This window comes from Manacus vitellinus, unplaced genomic scaffold (assembly GCF_001715985.3).
Source record: "Manacus vitellinus isolate BGI_N305 unplaced genomic scaffold, ASM171598v3 scaffold_5_pilon, whole genome shotgun sequence".
Lineage (NCBI taxonomy): Eukaryota > Metazoa > Chordata > Aves > Passeriformes > Pipridae > Manacus > Manacus vitellinus.
The window spans coordinates 31,856,109-31,874,900 of NW_021940682.1; the positions used below are offsets into that span (position 1 = coordinate 31,856,109).

The 18,792-nt window shown below is 40.4% G+C and overlaps 1 protein-coding gene and 1 long non-coding RNA gene across 7 annotated transcripts in view; one reads left to right on the forward strand and one right to left on the reverse strand.

Moving 5' to 3' along the window:
- CNOT2 (CCR4-NOT transcription complex subunit 2) overlaps positions 1-14,669 on the reverse strand; it is an 81,206-nt gene extending 66,537 nt beyond the window's left edge. For 4 of the 6 annotated variants that reach the window (XM_029963495.1, XM_029963494.1, XM_029963492.1 and 1 more), the window contains exon 1: positions 14,575-14,669. The gene's annotated coding sequence lies outside the window, so the exon portion shown is untranslated. The remainder of the gene's footprint in view (positions 1-14,574) is intronic. The other 2 variants (XM_029963497.1, XM_029963496.1) reach the window with 1 other exon arrangement.
- A 282-nt stretch (positions 14,670-14,951) lies between these two features.
- LOC108641008 lies at positions 14,952-18,296 on the forward strand. Its single transcript, XR_001921662.1, has 3 exons — positions 14,952-15,260; positions 17,096-17,174; positions 17,923-18,296. It is a non-coding gene; the product is annotated as an uncharacterized LOC108641008 (long non-coding RNA).
- Positions 18,297-18,792: the final 496 nt, after the last annotated feature.

The window sequence follows — 18,792 nt, forward strand, 5'->3', positions numbered from 1 at the left end:
TAAAATAAGCACAAAACTGTAACCTAATCACATTTTTTAGTCAAAACTGGCAATTATTTGTATATGCATCTGAAGGAGGAAGTACACATTAAGAGACTGCAAAACTAACACAACTGCAGTACCACTACACATCATTATAAAATGATACACTAAAAAATTAGAACCTAAATAAATTTTATAAACTACAAACTCTGGCTTTCCCAGACAAAGAAGGTTTAAGAGGAAAGATCTCAGATGCTCTGTGCCTAAAAAGGAGGCAGTAAGCACACAGTGAAGAGCCAGTAAACAAACCATAATTCAATACAGGCCCTTCACCAAGAAGGACAAGCACCACAACACAGGGATGACAGAGGGGGGTAGAAGAAAATATGAGTCCAGAACCGATCCCTAACAGGAAAATATGCTAACCACGTTCTCATTTGAGATCTCAATAATCACTACTCACACAGGCACACAGAGGCAGTCTTTAAAAAACACATAATCCCACAGGGATTCTACTGACTATACATCGTTGCATGGGTTTTAGTTTTGGGGTTTTCTGGTGTTTTTTAAAGATTATTCCAGGTTTTCTCAATCATTAATATATTGTAATTTGCTATAGTGATACAAGACCTATTCAGGTTCTTATGCTTTAGCACAAGTCTAGTATCACTACTGCCTATTTACATAGGAAGAATTTTACCAAAACTCCGGGTTACAGGAAGAAAACGAGACCTGCATAATAAGAAAAAAATACCCCACTCTGGAAACAGAAGCATAAAGAAGAAAAGCTTTAGTCCAGCAATTCACAATGTCAGTTACACATAAGTTCATCCTACTGAAAACTACCGAAATGTTCATTATCTGCAGCGTATTTACACAACATATACATCTGCTGTATGTGTATTGCCAAAGCATAGTCTGAAAAGGAGGAAAAGGGCACAGCACCACTTACAATGGCTATGACATTACAGCAACACACATACTCTTATTCATTCAGAGAGCAAATGCTCCTATTTGGTCTATGCATGCGTTTTCAAGGATACTTAAGTTCTTGCATTTCTTTTCCTGGACTTCCAGAGGCCTACATGCCTACCTCTTAGCCTGCTGAAGTCAGAAGACAAGAAATTTCATCTCAAGCATTAAAATTAAGTGGAGAAAGATATGTGGGATAAATCTGGATCTTAAATAGACACCTAAAGATTTATAGCTGAGTCTGAGTATTAATTGCCTCACTTGTAAAATACAAAGAAGTGGAAAAAATTAGTCACATATTGCCTAAATAAACATCTTTACTACTTTTATAGCAGTTTTAATGTAGGTGAACACAACAAATGAAACTAAAACCTTCACCTCACCTGAGAACATTCACTCGTCTCCTAACACTTTCGCTTTTAAATGCTTCACCCTTTTCCTCATCACATAATCCTCCTATACCCTTACACCTAAAGTATCTTCATTTACCACACAAACAATTGTAGTCATTCTTTAACTATAAAGTCACAGCTAACCCCTGCTTTCCAATCCATTTTTATAAGTGTCAATAATCTTCCTATGCATACAACTTATCTCTTCAAGTAAGGCTTCTTTTCAGAAAAGAAAAAAATAAAATTCAAGAGCACAAAAATACTTTTTAAGCATTCAACTCCAGGGCCATTTTCAAAAGGAATCTTTAAAAACTATCATGTTTTAAAGGTAGGAATTCTGAAAAAAATCTTGTAACTTGAGGTTTATATAACACTTCTAAATTAAAGACTTTCCAGAAATTTTCTATAGCTCTTCTTATACTCCGTGTTCAGAGAACTGCACAATAATGCAACATGAAATGCACTTTAATCTCAGCCTTGTTTAAAATTGCCTTAAAATGCACTACTTTGGAAGAAGAAAAAGCCATGAAAACATAGATTCAGTTTTACTTTTAAGAACTTACATTATTACAGAAAGCACAGGCAGTAATACTGTGATGGATAATCTTAGTCACTGCTTTAAGACCCCATATTCAAACCAAGACAATTCACTTGGCCAAATTACAGAACACACAAGCTTTTTATGCCCAAAGACAACCTTTAACTACCTTTCAGGTTAAACTGATCAGATTTATTTTTTTTTTAACTAGCTAAGATAGTTCAATCTTTTCTGAATGTTTTTTAACAGAAACACTGCTCCCCCTCCAGCTGAAAACACCTTAAAATCTAGTCTGTTGGGATGCTCTAGGACTTGAACACTGTGCAACACTGACAAGTATGATATGTTCATGTCTTAAGAAAGCACTGAGTGCCATAACAGTGAAGACCTGCTCAAATCCGCTTGAGCTGCCAGGCTCTGCAACACCACCTTGCTCACATGCTACACAGAGATCGTACAGGCTCTCCGCTGATTTACAGCACATTTCACCTTCTTGCACGAGACCTCTGTGCAATGGTGTGGATGTAAGCCTAGTTACAGAAAAGCTAAGGACACTTCATCCTAGAACTGAGAAATACTTTTAATTCTCTTACAAACCCGCTGGGTGCTATCAGGAAAATAGCTAGGGGAGGAGGGAACCAGGAGAGGAATTAGAGTTCAAAACAGGAACAGAAAAAGAAATTGCAGAAAGAGACAGATATGTAAGATGCTGAGGGGAAAGTGAAGGGTCTCAAAGACCCTGCCGCTACAGCATGCAGAGCTTCAGATCTTGGACCCAACCCTTCTGGATTTTCTTGGCCAATGGACCAGGGACCACTGTCAAGATGCACCTCTATCCTCCTCTAATTAATTACACAGAGACTATAGGAAGAAAACAGTGTGTCTAGCTAAGATGCCTAAATTCCCCATATGTAAACTGATTTTATGCCTGTCTCTTAAGGTTTGTATTTTCATTTTTTTAATAATGCTGGGGGAGCCACACAAAGATTTTCACAAGTGTCTTCTGTTTGAAATACTACAAGTCTATGCAGAATCATTAACTATTCACAGCTGCAAATTAAATGAAAGGCATTTCTATTATGAAATGTTAAACCAATGTCTCAGTTTCTCTATTTGTAATGCATGGCTGTCACTTCAGTGAGGAAATATAAAATATAACTTTTTCAAAAAACATTATAAAGCACTTGCATGAAACTGTAATGAAGAAACTGGAGAGAAAACATTAACCTAGTATTTACTTATAATTTTGGATAGCACGATCTGAACAAGGAGATTAAAAAAAAAACCTCAGTGAGAGAACACCATGCATCCACTCTAACCAGTGAGACCAGAGTGCTCTGGGGAGAACACTGTTTGATGAAGAAAACTATATAACAGTGACATGGAGATGGATCCTGAGTTAAGATAGGAAAGAAAACCTTCATTCCAGTATTTCTTCAATTCAGATTCCCTTGAATTTGCAATTTTAACAGTCACTGAAGTAGGGTCTTATGTATTGAGGGAGGAGTTTGTAACAAAACTTCAAACGCTCATATAAACAGTGACCTACATCCCTCTTAGTTTATGAACTGAAAATGAGACAAGTTTATGACATGGCAAAACAAAGACTAAGCATCAGGAAGAACATGAGGTAATCCAAAACTTCGCTTTTCAACCTTTTTCAATAAATTGTTGGGGAAGAAATGAAACTCAGCAAAAACAAGTGATGAAAGAGTAAGAAAAGCACAGGGACAAAAAAACCCAAACTACCCAACAAATCATATGAATACATAAGGTAGAAAAAGAGAGGCATTCTGGGAGTACAAGAGACAAAAGAAGCTATCTTAAGTGCCTTGCATCTATCTAAACCCCTGTCTTCAGATAAAACTGAAGTTCTCAGCATCATGTGCCTATATTAACACTGGGAAAGCCTTCACCATTTGATGGAACATAGCTGCTCTTCTCTAGGTTTATATACTAACCCAGCTAAAAGCTTCTCACAGTAAGTGAAAAAAATTTTAAACTTTTAATAGCTAAAATTTTAAAGCCTATTTGATATTACAGAAGAATGATTATGGGCAAGAATATGATCGTCTCACCAGTGTTGCATAGATCTCTATCACTATCACTGCATACATCAACCTCAAATTTAAATTAGTTTCTCATAACAGATGTGTAATTACAAGGTATCACTAGGAGTCTCATTCTTACTCAAGGGACATATTTCCATTAGTAATCTAGCCATTCGTAATTCTGATTTTTTGCTGATTTTATTTTGCCAGTTTGACAGTTTCCAGAGAGGTCAGACTCCTGACAGGAACAGGACCTGGTGAGGTTTCCAGTGAACAACAAGGCCTTGTGGAGAACCCAAACCAAACCCACTCTGATAGAGTGATAGCAGCTGTCCATCTTATTCCAAGATAGCACCCCTCCTGTGACACCACTGGAGTCTTACCTCTGAGAGAAAAATACAGAGGAGAGAGAAAGGAAAAAAGAAAGAAAAAAAAGTATAACTTGAGCAGAACCGTGGTAGCTGCATTCAGAGAGAAAAAACACACCACCAAAGGGAACTTTCTTTTGTAAACCAAGGTAGAATTTGGTGTGTCTTCTGGGTTTGATACTACACAGCATGAGGGCAACTAATTAAGCAAGACCATTTTCAATTTTTTTTTCTTGTTTCAGTATTAGTTTAACCCTGACAACTGGATTATTTTACATGTTCTTCATGCATAACAATTTCAGAAGCTTACCTTCTAAGCAAAATCTATCATTCCCTTGGGGTTTTTATACACTTTTTGCTTTTCCAGTAAAAACAGTAGCAGATAAGTGTCACTACAATTATTACTGACTAAAGGTTTTCATAGAAAATAGGTTCATAACCAAAATATCATACCTCAGAAGGATCAAAACGTACTCACACAGTTTTACAGAGTGCCATGTCAAGGGCAACATTAGAGGGATGTGAGCTCATTCTGACCCTGCGTTAGTCAATAAAAGACTATCCATTGGTTCTATAAGCTGCACGTCAAAAAGGCAGATTTTGAATAACCCTCACAGAAAATTTCAAAGTTTTGCTTCATTAGACAGGAAAGGGTGCATTATATCATCTTCCACAAAAATCTAAAACTTCTCATAAACAGCAAGTTATACAATGTGTGCGGGATAAACACTAACTTCACAAAGTTAAATTATATTAACAGGACAATTAAGTATTTAAAGTAAAAAGTGTGCACTGATTCTTCACACAAAAATAAATGGGAAATTCTTTTCACAAAACTCCCCTCTCCTAACAACCCCCCATGAACGTAGTGAAACCAACAGTTTCCTGACACAGCCCTGCTCAAACCAAGCCAGGAAGGCTCGGTGATAAAATGCCAACTGCCAGGGCCTCCTTCACATTAGCAATCTTCTCTTGCCAGCAGACAGACAGACAACAGATAGCTGTGGTGAGGAAACTGTGGGATACACTCATAAAAAAGAAGACTGGGCACACAAAAAATGAAATACACAACCAATGTGTTATTCTTGCGTTTGGCTCTCTGGACTCCTACTCTAGAAAAAGAGGAAATAAATACCAAACAGAACAGAAGAACATATTTGCTTATAAAAACACTGCATTTCTTCTCTACAAGCACAGTACTGGGTGACAGGCTAAGCCCAAGCTGACACACCAGGCACAGAATAACACGGCCTGGCCTGCATAGGCTCTTCTCCTCTGGGATGCTTGCCCCACCCTTGCTCTCCTGCTCCTTGATTGCCTACCAAAGGTGCATGCCTGCTCTAGGGTGGCTAGGGTACAGTCTTGGCCTTTCTACACAAAGAACATGGCACTCAGGAGCCCTGCAGGGCCAGTAAATGAATTTCCTTCCTTCCTCCAGAGCTACAGTGCTCCAGCTGTGTCCCAGGGCTCTTTCTGGAGAGCCCAGAATTGAGGAAAATGCAAAATGCTTCTAGGCACAAGGCAAAGCTAAGAAACAATGATTTTGTTTTAGATATCCTCCTCTCTTCCCTCACAGGCACAGTCAGCAGTTCACCAAGAACCGGAGGGATGGTCTCCACATCACCAGCATAAGGGGATGGTATCCACAGGCCTCCAGGAAGGGTGGTGCATTGCTTTGTGACTTCCCCTCCCAATACATAAGCTGGGTCAAAAGGGTTTCTTAACACGCACAACCAAAGGAAGAAGGCACAGGATGACAGGCCTTACAGCAACTGTTGTTGCCCACTCTCCCACAGAACAACCCAAATCCAAGCTAGAAACAAAGCCTCTCCATGCAGAAATGGTACATATCTAACTACCTGAATATGTATATATGCTGTCTGGCCTCAAGAAGGACAAAGGTAACCCATACTTCGCCAAGGGTAACCCTCACACTGAAGCATGGGCTTCTGGTGTCATAAATACCAAGTTTTACAACTTTTTCAATCTTTCTAGATTACCTCTACGGTCGACAAGGAAGTCTGAGGGCTGACAGTACTTCCCCTGTCCCAAAGTTATGGATACCTTACCTAGACACTGCTAGAAAATTAAATTATTTGAATTGTTCAGATAAAACAATCATTAGAAAGCATCTACAAAAATCTCGTTTATTGTTAAAGTTGCAACCTAATGAAGGGACTACCTGTTTGTTTAGTTTTACAAGTATCTATTTCTTCAGACCACAGATACCTTTGAAATCATTCTTCACTGAACTACCAGATTCCTCAGGGAAAGAAAAGGACCTTGTAAAGTGAAGGACTTGGGATGACAGTAAACAACACTATAGAAAATTAACTTTTAGAAGGACAGTAATAGAATAAACAACAGTTGTCTCTGTTCTGGCCTCAGAGTTCAAGATGAACTTTCAGTGCCCTACTCAGAAATTTCAGCTGTGCTCCTAACATAGAAATATAGCACCTACTTCAAGAAGTGGTGAAAAATGAGAACCCAGTTCCTCCATAATAAAGCTATAATTCTCGATAAATTCAATTTCTGACCCTTAAATTATGTACACATGACAAGCTTGTTCTGTACAGGTATCATCCTATCAGCAAAACATGGTGCATACTATCATTTAACACGTTATTTGCAGCCTGAATTCAAAAAGCATGAGAAAAGCCATATTAAAGAGACCAAAACATTGCTAAGACTACAGCAAGTGGTGTACAGAAACTAGCAGAACAGTATAATTTGATCATAAATGTCACCTAAAGTGCTGAAAAAATAGTGAGGTTTATTTTCTAGGAGATTTCAAGTTTGCCCTCAAAGCTGCATTAATATGATTAACATCTCCTTTTCATGTCTGCAGCATCCACGGACTTACAGAACTCTTACAGTTCCAGTACAGAGCCAAATTAAGTGAGAGGTCTCTGAGAAAGCGCACACACCTGTGAGCAGGAATCCCTGGGACTTCTTTAGAGAAACAAATGTCTGCTGAACTATATAAAAACTGTTGTTTTGCTCAGATATGCAGAGGAGTAACATACCTAACCATGCAAACGAGATATTTGATACTCTTAAAAGATAAGCAAAGCTACTCTTTGGCCATAGACATTGACACTTATTTTGGATGTAAATACCCACAATCAAAAATTACGTAGGATGTGTTCTGCTTCATACCAGTGGGGATGAAGCCTCTAGGTGCTAACAATACAAGATGTGTTACATAAGACTATGCACTTATTTTTAGAAGCACATTACAAAATTAAGTACCTCACTGGAATCTGTTGCAGAGCCTTGGACAGTTACATCAATATGCACAAAGAACAACTGCTCAGTTGGAGCAGAATATCAATTTGATTCAGATTGGAGTTTTCTCCTGACAGTCCCAAAAAATACTGAACCATCTGAGACTATGAAAGTTAATTTACATTCATTAGATAAAGAAAAACCAAACCAAAACACGAACTACTAATCATAAAGACATATTCTTTTCTATGAGCAGCAGAACTAATAAAAATTAGTTTCTTACAGATTGGTTCTTCTGTTCCTTAATACTTAAACCACGATAACCCTCAACTTCCTTCTTTTCCACGTCTCTTCATGGCTTTCCCCCCATCCCAGGGAAAAGAGTTATGGTACACACATTCTGGAAATCTGCATGTGCTTACAGGATGCCTGACCAGCTGCCATCCTACAGAACACATAGTGGATGAGGTCTCACTATTCCTTTTCCAAGAGTGCACACCAATTTGAACTTCCTTCCTCTACCTAGACACAATTTCATAAGGTCTGTAGGACCATAATTTGAATCTTAACTTCTCTTTCTGATTTAAGTTTCCATATATAAACATGTCTTTATAAAGTATAAATTCAGTTAAATGCTTAACTTTTGAGTTAACTGAAAATCTGGGTTACCTGTGTATACTTGACCTACTTTAAATTATTTTATTTCTTGTAGTTACAAACAGAACAATCCATTAAGCACATTCTACTATCAACAGATTTTACTACCACCGTTTATTCATTTGCGGCCTATGTTATTCCTCTTAAGGCTCTCTCCTAAGTACAGCAGGGCCTATGGATTACCTTTAGCCTACTGAGTTTTAAAATACACTTCTCAAAATTATTTTGTTTTAATAAATGGACTCTGCAGATGCAGGTGTTCACTAGTACAGAAAGGCCCAGCAGCTGAACGCTGGAATGCACAATTCAGGGGCAGTTAAAGATGCCTCCCCTCAGTGAGACACTCCTGGTTACCAACCAGACCTACACTTGGCCAGCCCAGTTTTCAGGACTCGTCAAACTTCGCTATATAAACTAATTCAGACTAGTCTGAAAGGAATCTACACTGAGGACCACAAAAGAACTGCCAGATGCTTTAAAAAAGAAGTCATTTAAACTAGTTCTACATCTTTTGGAAACAATTAAAAGATTTGGATTACAGATAATATCAACAGTTTGCAAATTCCTAATTAAACTGCTATGCTAATACTACTTGCCATCAAGCATATTCTGTTGGTAGTCACAATATGCACTGACCTGAGATAAGGAAAGTTCAGAAGAGCAGTGATTTCCTGAAAACTATCCTTGCAAGAAATTTGGATATTCCCTGTTTCATCACAAATGTCTCACAGCATTTATGTTCTTACCTAACTGAACTTTCATGAAACTGGGGGGAAAGAAAACAAGTATTTACTGTCCAAAACGTATCATCCTGAAAATGCCAAAGTTTCCTAAAAAAAAATAAAAATTAACTCCATATCACAGTAGCAAAGGAACCTGAATTTACTTCAGTTTGCACCATGAAATAAAAAGTAATACTGACTTATTCTCATGTGTATTGCTGATCTCAATCAATCTGATCTTGATCAACTTACTAGAAATGTGCATCCACATCCAGAAAATAATCCAAAAATTAAGATTTCAACATAAGGTACCCTTCTACTTTATGATGGTGCTTTTGGCACGTTGGAAAAGGTACACCACACAGTGAAGTATCAAGAGCAGTACTGACACTGCAATAAAGTAATCAAACATCTCATTAAAAAGATTTTTTACGTCAAACAGTTTTACAGGTGGACACCATATTGCAAGGTACTTTAACATTCAGAATTGCTCATCATCTCATTAGTCTTCCAAAAGTTGACACGGTGTACAGCTGATTTCTTTTTGAAAACCTTTCCAATTCCCACTTCTCCACATCACAACACATGGTAGAAACACTCAAGAAGAGAGAAGACCTTCTTCCATACGTTTTTTTAACCTACTTAGTCTTTACATATAATACCCGCTTCACAGCTATTTTCCTGCTTCATACCTTTTTCAAAAAATAAATATTTATATGCAACAAGTACTTTCTCACAAATCTCATCCCTACTGAATGGTAAAAGGCTCCAAGCATATACCCAAACAAGTCCCCTTCACAGTAGAGCAACAGAAAGAAGGTTGGCAGACCTTTTTTCCATCATTATAATTCTCTGGCAACATTTCCTTTGCACGAATAGTTTTCACAATTAAAACAAAAAATGCATTAAAAATACTTACAAGGAATAGTCATTCTACCACAAACAATGCAAGGTTTTAGTAGGCTGGAAGGGGAAAAGTACTGTTCTAGTGAAGCTCAAAGCAAAAACTCACACAGTCATATAGACTGCATGACAAGTACACAGTCCACTGACAGAAGCATTAGTTATTCTTTTTACACCAGGACAAGCATCGTCCTACAACCCTTTGACAGAAAAGATAATACATGATATTACATTATCATTGCCTCTGTTACAGAGACAGCCTTAAAAAAACTTGTTTGCCAAGAAGCTGACTACAAATCTAAACATGAACATTTTATAATTCAAAATAGTTGGCCGTAATTAGTCCTACTGCTACTTTTTGGTGCCTGGAAACTCCTTGCTATTGTTTCCAAATGCAGACATATTTAGATTGTAATGAAAATGTTGTGGACATGCTATTCTGAAACACATAAGGACAAACAACCCAATTGCTATTTTGGCCATTTCAGGGGTTTTAGTATTGTTTTCCCTAACTATATACCTGACCTGCTACTGGTACCTAGTTCCACAGAAGCCCTGAACCATATGAGTAAAACACAGGAAACCATTATCCTCTTGCTACAGACTAGAACTGGGTTATAAATTGGTTAAATGACTTAACCATCACTTCAGTATGTAACTCAGAATGACAGAAAGCACAATCCAAGTCAACCCATTGGATTACTGCCTGCTCAGTACGAGTAATGCAAAGTTGGAGTTTCCATTTTATGTACCACAAACACAGTAGCATGTTATACTAGTTTTCAGTTTAAATAAACTATACCTTTTTACAAATAACTTTACCTCAGCCAACTGTATTCAAACATCATTGATCCACCTCAAGTGCATAAAATGATACTTAAAAATAACCCCCCCAAGAATTATCCCAAATCAAAATGAAAACAGGAAGAAACAATTGTTTACTTACTACTAAATTTCTGGTCAACAACTCTTGCATTGCAAGTCAACAAGAGGAGGATGTGTCTGAAAAAGGTCTTCATTATAATCAAATTTTTAACCTACCAGCCTAATCTGAAAGGAATTCTCATAGGAAATGTAGAGAGTTGTGAAATTAAACATATTACCACTGCAAAGAACAATCAGATGGCAGAGTAACCAAGTCAAGGGTAAAGAATAATGCACATATTTTCTCTAATGCTACTGATAACCAACGCTATCTCAAGACAAATTACAGGGTCTCAGTAACATCTTTGGGCGATCTTAACATTTTATGGTTGAGGTTTTGGGGGGTTGCCTTTTTCTTTTTTTTAATTTTTACGGATACAAATGCAAAGATTTTCAATCCTATGTAAAAATCTCGCGCTGATCAGCACAGACCATGTCTCGTATACACACACCTGCCCTGAAACCAAAATAATTTCATAAGGACAATTTAAAATATCCTACTGTGAGTATTTTCATTTGACACAATTCTTCCTACGCAGTTATAATGCTCAATAAAAGCAGAGTTAGCTGTCAACATACAGCATCCCTCATGAAAACTCTCAAGCAAAAAGTTAACATATGAGTATCGGTGCTTTGAAGTCAATGAGACTACACACAAAATTTCAAGTGTTCAAATGCCTTTACAGGAACCCCAGTCAGGAGACCAACCAACACACACAAACACAGCACCTATGTGCTAAAGCACATCTGCAAAGAAAAACAAAAAAAAAGGCCAATGATTCAGGAAACACAACTGAAACAGGCTGTATTGAATTGCTCATTTCAGTGCATCTGAGACATCAAGATAAATTTCAAGCAAAAATATTAGCTTGTATAGCTAATGTTTACTTACAATTTTTTATTTATTTATATCTCAAAAGCCCAGATGAAGCAAAGTTAACCTAAATGGAACTTCTAAGCTTTTGACAGCAAATGCTGAAATCCAAATATACACTGTATTAATAATAATTTTAAAAATGAGAAAAACTGTATCACTTAGAGAACAATCATTTAAATCTTGGTAAAAAAATGTTAGTTTGACTAACTACTTCTATAGAAACTGGCGTAGGGCTTTCATTTAAGCTAACATTTGGAAACACACACAACAAATACAGCAAGTATTCTGCCAAGAATTTAAGAATTTTTCTTTTTTTTTTCCTTTGGGAACATATTTTTTTAAGGTGCCTTTTAAAAATCTGTATTCAGTCAAATTATAGCTTTAAGGGAAGACATAATTTTAAAAAGTTAACTACAAGGGTCTACTTCCTCTAGAACAAAATTCTGTACTTGGCACACTTTCTATGCTACCTCATAGGAAAACAAGCCATTCAATGCTTCTCTTCAGTTTCCAGATCAAGACAGATAGCCAGGTGCAAGAAACCTCTATTTTAATTCAACTATGGTGTATTTTTAAGTTCTATTCACTTCTTGAGTCAATATAAAGAAGGTGGTGGAAAACATTTCTGAATAAACAAAGTTATGACACAAGGCTGCTTTAAAGCTGTAATGAGGTTACAACTTTGCAATTACTGTATGACAGACCTTGCACCAACATGAAAATTAGTGTAATTTTTAAGAAAGCTACAGTAGAGGCTAAAAAAGCAATAATGTTCCTAATTTCAAAGCTAATCTCTATCTTAACAGAAATGCATTCAGAAATACAGCAAATATAGCTTTCTGAGATCTATCACTGCGGGCACTTAGAATTTTTGTATGAAGTGAGTGAGGTAAAGACCATGATTTTCAGGTGAAAACAGTATTCAGCTTCAGGACACTGCCCTATTTTTTCCACTGAATAACAATTCTCTAAAATTAGATTCTCCTAAAGAGAATTCAACTTCCTTTTTTTTATAAATTTCTGAGGTCTTTATTTTAGCCAAGGGCTTTTCTTTCATTTGTTGATAGAACTTACACATGAACAGGTTGCAATAACAATGACTGCTTTGACAGCAATATTAAGTTTCTAGAAGAGATGTGTAGACAAGGTTTATCTAATACTACACTCTTAGCTTTATCAACAGCTTCCTGAAAGTGAAACGGAAATACACTTGCAAGTCAAGCCAGTCAGCTCTTGATAGTGAGTATTCAAATCCCTTTCTAAAATCAGAAGCAGTCAACGCCTTGAAGTTTAGCATGCCAGCTGAATTCTCAACATAAACAACAGTGGAATTTGGGGGCAAAAAGAAAAGCAAAAGGCATAGGACACATCATGTTCCAGATCATAAAACTCAATCTTGCAAGTTGCATTCTATTAAGGTGTCACTATAAGAGAACTCAAAGTACATCAACACACACACAACTATTCTCCCAGGTCCAAACAAATATGTCATTGCAATATAAACTTCAACAATTATTTTGCTCTTGCAGGTCTTCACAAGTCCTAACAGTCTGAAACACATCCAAGTTTCCAGGAACATAAAGGTCTTGACTGACTAATGTGACAACAGGTTTGATCATCTTAAACTCCCTTCCCCCAGCTGAAGAGTTAAGACTAGCAGCCAGTCACCAGCACCAGATGTTGCTGCCGTGTAGGCATACAGGAATGTCTCCTGCACACACTCTAAGTTACACACACATATATACATATATATACATGAAGGAGACACAGAAAGTTCTAATCTTCCCCTGGGGATAAAAGAGTGCAAAGTTGGAAACAACTTTCTGCCTGATAAAACAGACAGCAGAAATAAAAACGTGCTTCTGTTAGATGTGGATCAGCAGCAGAACTACTATACTTAACACAAGCGTGTTTTCATTTTCCCACATTACAGGGCCTCCAAAATAAAGTTACCTGCAACTTCACAAAAACAAGCCCACCCTAAAACCGAAAATACCCATTAATGATACCTTGTTTTCACCAGGAGCACACATACACTAACTGGATGGCCAGCACTGACTCTTGCACCTTTCCGCACCACTCTACTGTCCCTGTCTCATCCCTAACCTGTCACCCTGTGCCACCTCCTCCCCCAGCACGGGCCAGGTTCACGACAGAGCTTGTCACCGCTGCCTCGGCGGGCAGGGGAAGGCCGGCTCCTTCCTCTGGCGGCCGCGCTCGGTCTCTTTCAAGTTTGTTTTACAAACAGGTCCGAGGGAAAACCAGAACCTGTTTACACATCGCCTTAACCGCCGCCAGGAAGAGAGTGAAACAGGCACAGGCTAAAAAAAAATATTTTCCAGAAGAAAGACGGCCAGCAGCACCCCCGCCTCACGCCGCGTCTCCGCCCGGGGCCCGCGGCGCAGGCCGCACGGCAGCTCGGCGAGGCGCGGGGCCGGCGCGGCCCCCGGCCGTGGCGGCAGGTTCCACTGCCCGACGCCGGGCCCAGGGAAGGCAGGGCGGGGCCGGCTGGGCGCGCAGCCCCGCGGGGACCGGCCGGAGGGACGGGGGAGGCCGGGAGCGGCCGGCGGAGCGGCGGCGGGAAGGAGCCGTTCGGGCGGGCGAGAGGGCCGCGGGCGAGCTGCCAACGGCGGCCGCGGGGATGCGGGGCCTGGGCACCGCTGGGCCGCGGCCTCGCCCGACCCGGAGCGGCGCCCGGCGGCCGCCACTGCCCGGGCGCGGAGGAGGGCGGGGGGTGGCGGGCCGGGCCGGGCCTGCGCGCTGCGCCCCGGCTCGGCGCCGCGCGTCCCCCCCCCCCCCTCGGAGACACAAAGCAAACGGAAACCCGGCGGGGCGGCCCCGGGCCGCCGAACCCGCCGTGGGCCGCGCCGCCCGCCCGGGCCTCCCGCATCGGGCCGCGGCCGGGACGGCGGCGGGCCCCGGTCGGCGGCGGGGCCGGGGGGGCGGCCGGGCCGACTCACCGCATGAATTTTCTTGTCCCGCGGATCCAAGATGGCTGAGTATCCAGCACGGAGGATGCTGGGGGAGCAACCTTTACCCTCTGACCCGGCCGCCGGACCCGCCGCCGCCGCCCGGCCGCCAGCGCCGAGGGGGGGCAGCGCCGCCGCACTGCCCGAACGGCCGCCCTCCGAGAGGCTGAGGGGGACGGGGAGGAGAGGGAGGAGGAAGGAGGAAGAGCAGCTCCCTCGGCTGCGCTCCCTCCGCCTCCCGCGGGAGACGCGGCCCTGCGCTGGGGGCCGGGCCCACAGGCCGTGGGTCCCGCCGCGCTCCGCGGCACCGCTGAGGCGCTGCCGGCCGGGGACGCGCCCGGCCGGGTCCCGTTTCGTGAGGGGAGAGGGTGGTGCCCAGGCCGGGGGTGCCGGGCCAAAGCGGGGCGTAGGGTGAGCGGGGTCCGGGCGGAGCAGGGCTCCCCGGTCCTCTCCTCGCCCCTGCGCCCCCGCGGGTGCCGGGGGCCTGTGCAGACCTAACCCGGGGGGACGCACTCTCCTGGGAAGCGCCCCAGCTTCCAGAGGGGGTGTGCCATCCCCCGTGGCCCTGGCCTGTCCGCTGCCCGTGCGTTACAGAGCGCAGAAGGAAAGGCCTGGCTTCACCGCAGGCTGTGTGTTATCCTGCGGGGGATTTAGGTCAAGAACGACATCCCGAAGGGGTAAATTGTGCGAAAATTCCTATTTTCTCTGCAGTGTGATAGCAGCGGAGAGGAAGGCCCTACTATCCACTTCGTGTGTTAGTAAAGTGGAAGAACATTACCAAGATTATGCAACTGGGTGTTTGTTTTCAATTTATCGACCCTCAAAACATGAATGTTACAGCTATGGCTCAAGTACAGCAAGTACAAGTGATGCACAAAACACTCATAATGCAAATAATCCTCTTGAATTCAATGAGACTGTCAATGGTACAAAAGCTAAGCCTTGCACAAGTGTTTACAGGATCAAGGCCAACATTATTGGTGAGCTTTCTGCTCCATCAAGAAAAACAATGGCACTCTACCTTAATTTTATTGTGAAGTCATCATAAAGTTTAAAAATTCAAACAAAAAGATGAGCATATGATACTTAGCCAGAAATAGCAGGTTTCAGTCAATAGTTTCACGTCTGCTTTCTTCTCAGGTTTGGTTTTGACCCTTCAAACTGCTTTTAGAATTACTGAATTAAGAATTCAGTAGGTTGCACAACACTATTATAGAAACATTACTATTACAGTAACACGTCTGTCAACATACACATGTTTTGAAGATGAAAGAACAGTCTTTAACCAAAGAGGAGGACAGTTTCTTAATGCTGCCACCTTTTTATGCAGCTCAATTGTATGATGAGCATGAGTGCCATGTCATTGAAATGAATGTCTATACACATCGTCCAGGAAAACACTGTGTTTTACTATTCTAATAAGTTAACCTTTCTTTTGTGACTCAAATATGTATATATTTGCTACAAACAAACCATTTTAAAGCACCAAAAGTGACATGCTGTTTTAAGTAGAGTGTGAACTTCTGGACTACTTTTGTTGTTCAATCTGAAAAATCAAACAGTTCTTTATACCACGTGACAAATATAAAAGCTGAAAACAATAATCAGTGTTATTTTAGACTGAAAACAATAAACAATGTTATTCATCATCAGTGTTGCTAAATAACCATTTGGATAGACTCTTTTATACCCATTTATAAACACTTTGCTTCATTATGTTTTATTTTACACTTTAATATTATGAGTTTCTTTTTCAAAAGCTAATTCTTTTTCCTGTGTCCCAAAGAGAAGTCATTTAAGATGGTACTCAGCAGTATGATGCAAGTGAACTAAGCACCTGACATTGTCATTGCATCTACATGAACTGATCTCTCTGGCCATTGCAAAATTACAGTTTACATGCAAAACAATTAACATTTATAAGACTAGAAGCCTGTATAGTTCAACAGAGCTAGGTAATGGGAAAAAAGTACCATTTATTGTTTTAGACTGGTTAGCTTAATACAACTACCTACCTAGCACCCACAACGTGTGTGAATTGTGTAATTCTGTTAATTAAAAAAATCTATCCTGCCCTTCCTAAAGATGTGTTTAGTTGAGCAACCTCATTACTCAGGCTGTAGTGGCTGTGTATTCGACTTCCTCATTTGTTTTCTTAAAGAAAGTGAAAGCAGTTAGTGTTTTAATGTTTTAAAAAAAAACCCTGAAGCCACTAAAGAGGGTGTGTTCAAGTATGTGTTCGTACATTTGCTACTTTTAGTCTTGATTCAATACGTTTTTCTGCAATGGTGAGGCCTGTTTCCCATAGTTGCACCTGCTTAATTAAAGAGGTGCTCTGAGCCCATTTAATGCAGGGACTGGTAATCATGTGTGGACACTCCTAATCCATTTTGAGCCATATATAGTACTGTTTTACCTCCTACAAGTCTTTGTCTACAAACAGATATGCATTTGTTATTTTTAATCTCATTTAATCAATGGTCCCTTTTTTTTCCTTTGACTTACTTCACAGGCTGATACACATCCATCTTGAACCAGTGTAAGAAGGTCTGTGGGAGTGAATCTGCAAGCTTTTGTCTATGGCAGCACAGGTGAATGAACTATAAAACATGACTACAGAAAACCTGTCCTGCATGTGATTGTGTGTGCAGGCCCCTGCAGTCAACAGTTCAAGTGGTGCTGTTAAAGTCACTTGACACAACCTTTGACCTAATGTTCTTGAGAGCTGGGGCCTTAACATGCGTGTTCTGAAGTCATGATACATGTCTAGGAACCATTTGGACTTCAGCTGACTATTGCTTCTGCTAATGCCCACAGAGGGCTAAATTTTCCAAAGGGTGGAAAATTTGGGAAGAGGTCATCAAGAGAGTCAGGTGTGCTTAGAATACCCAAATGCTTTATGGATCTCAGCGTTCACTGGAAATTCTCTGCAGTTTTTCTGGACCTTTGCTCCAGAGAGTCTGTGGGTGCTCGATGACTCCAGGTGTCTCCAAAAGATGTGGACAATGCAGCCACAGAAGAGGGAGGAAGGCGAATTGCCCGGAGTATGTGCAGGGCAGAGTTAGGCTGTTCCACTTCACCAAAACATGAAATTAAATTAATCATAGTAAGATCACGATTCTCAATTATGAGTAGAGGCAAAACATGATAAATAACCTTGTAAGCCATTTTTAAACAGAACAAAAAATTCATTGGAACACAGCAAGAGTCCTTCCTTCTCCCACCTACATATTTTCCCAATATTCTTCAGGAAAAACAAACACAGTCAAAGCAATCACCTAGAGCAAGGGTTGGCAGCTTTTCAGCAGTAGTGAAACAGGCTGTATTTTCCTTTCTCAGATTAGAGTTTAAATCCCTTGGAAGAAATAGCTTGAACCAGAAGATACTGCCCATTGATTGCAAGATGCACTTGATTAGATAAAACAAGAGGCAGAAATTTCTGATTTCTGCTGAACTCACAACTGTGTGACACTCATGAATATGGAGCTGCAGCTTCTCCCTGATATCCTTGTTGCTGCATGATGTTCAGAAGTCTATCAGTTGCTCTCTTTGGAAAGTTGTAGGGTTACAGCACTCCTGGGCATTCATCTTTGCTCTAGAAGAACATGGTGGATTTTTTTTTCATTAGTATAGCCTTTTTGATTTTTTAAATATTTCTAAAACACAAGGATAAAGGTGTGTCAAAGTGTACACCAAACCTAATATTAAAGATCTCTCCACAAAGAGGTGTTAAAGCATTTTTTTAAAGAATAAAAACACTAAGGCCTCACATTTTCTTACTGTATTTTCTCATAGTTCTTAATTACTACACCACTTAAATTGAGCATAAAATGTTTAGATTTATATGGATTTGGTTAGTTAGTTTGACTTTTGCAAGTTACTTTCCAATTGGTAGTGTATTTAGGAAAGGTAAAGAAAGGATCAGCTGTTTCCATGGCACTGTCCTTATCTATCCTTTCACTCCTACAGGGGATTTCCAGGGATGGCTGCTGGCAAGGGAAGCCCTGGAAGTGCAGCTCAATTACTGTTTTAGTGTTAAAATGCATCACAAGGTATCCACACAGATGGCTTCTCATCTGCTGGATTTGTAGTTTCCAGGAGGGAATATTGGGAGCAGAAGTATCTTTATCTCAGCCTTTCATATTTTTACTATCAGGAAACCCTTTCTCAGCCTTCTGCTCTAGTGCCTTCAGTGTCTGATTTAGTGCT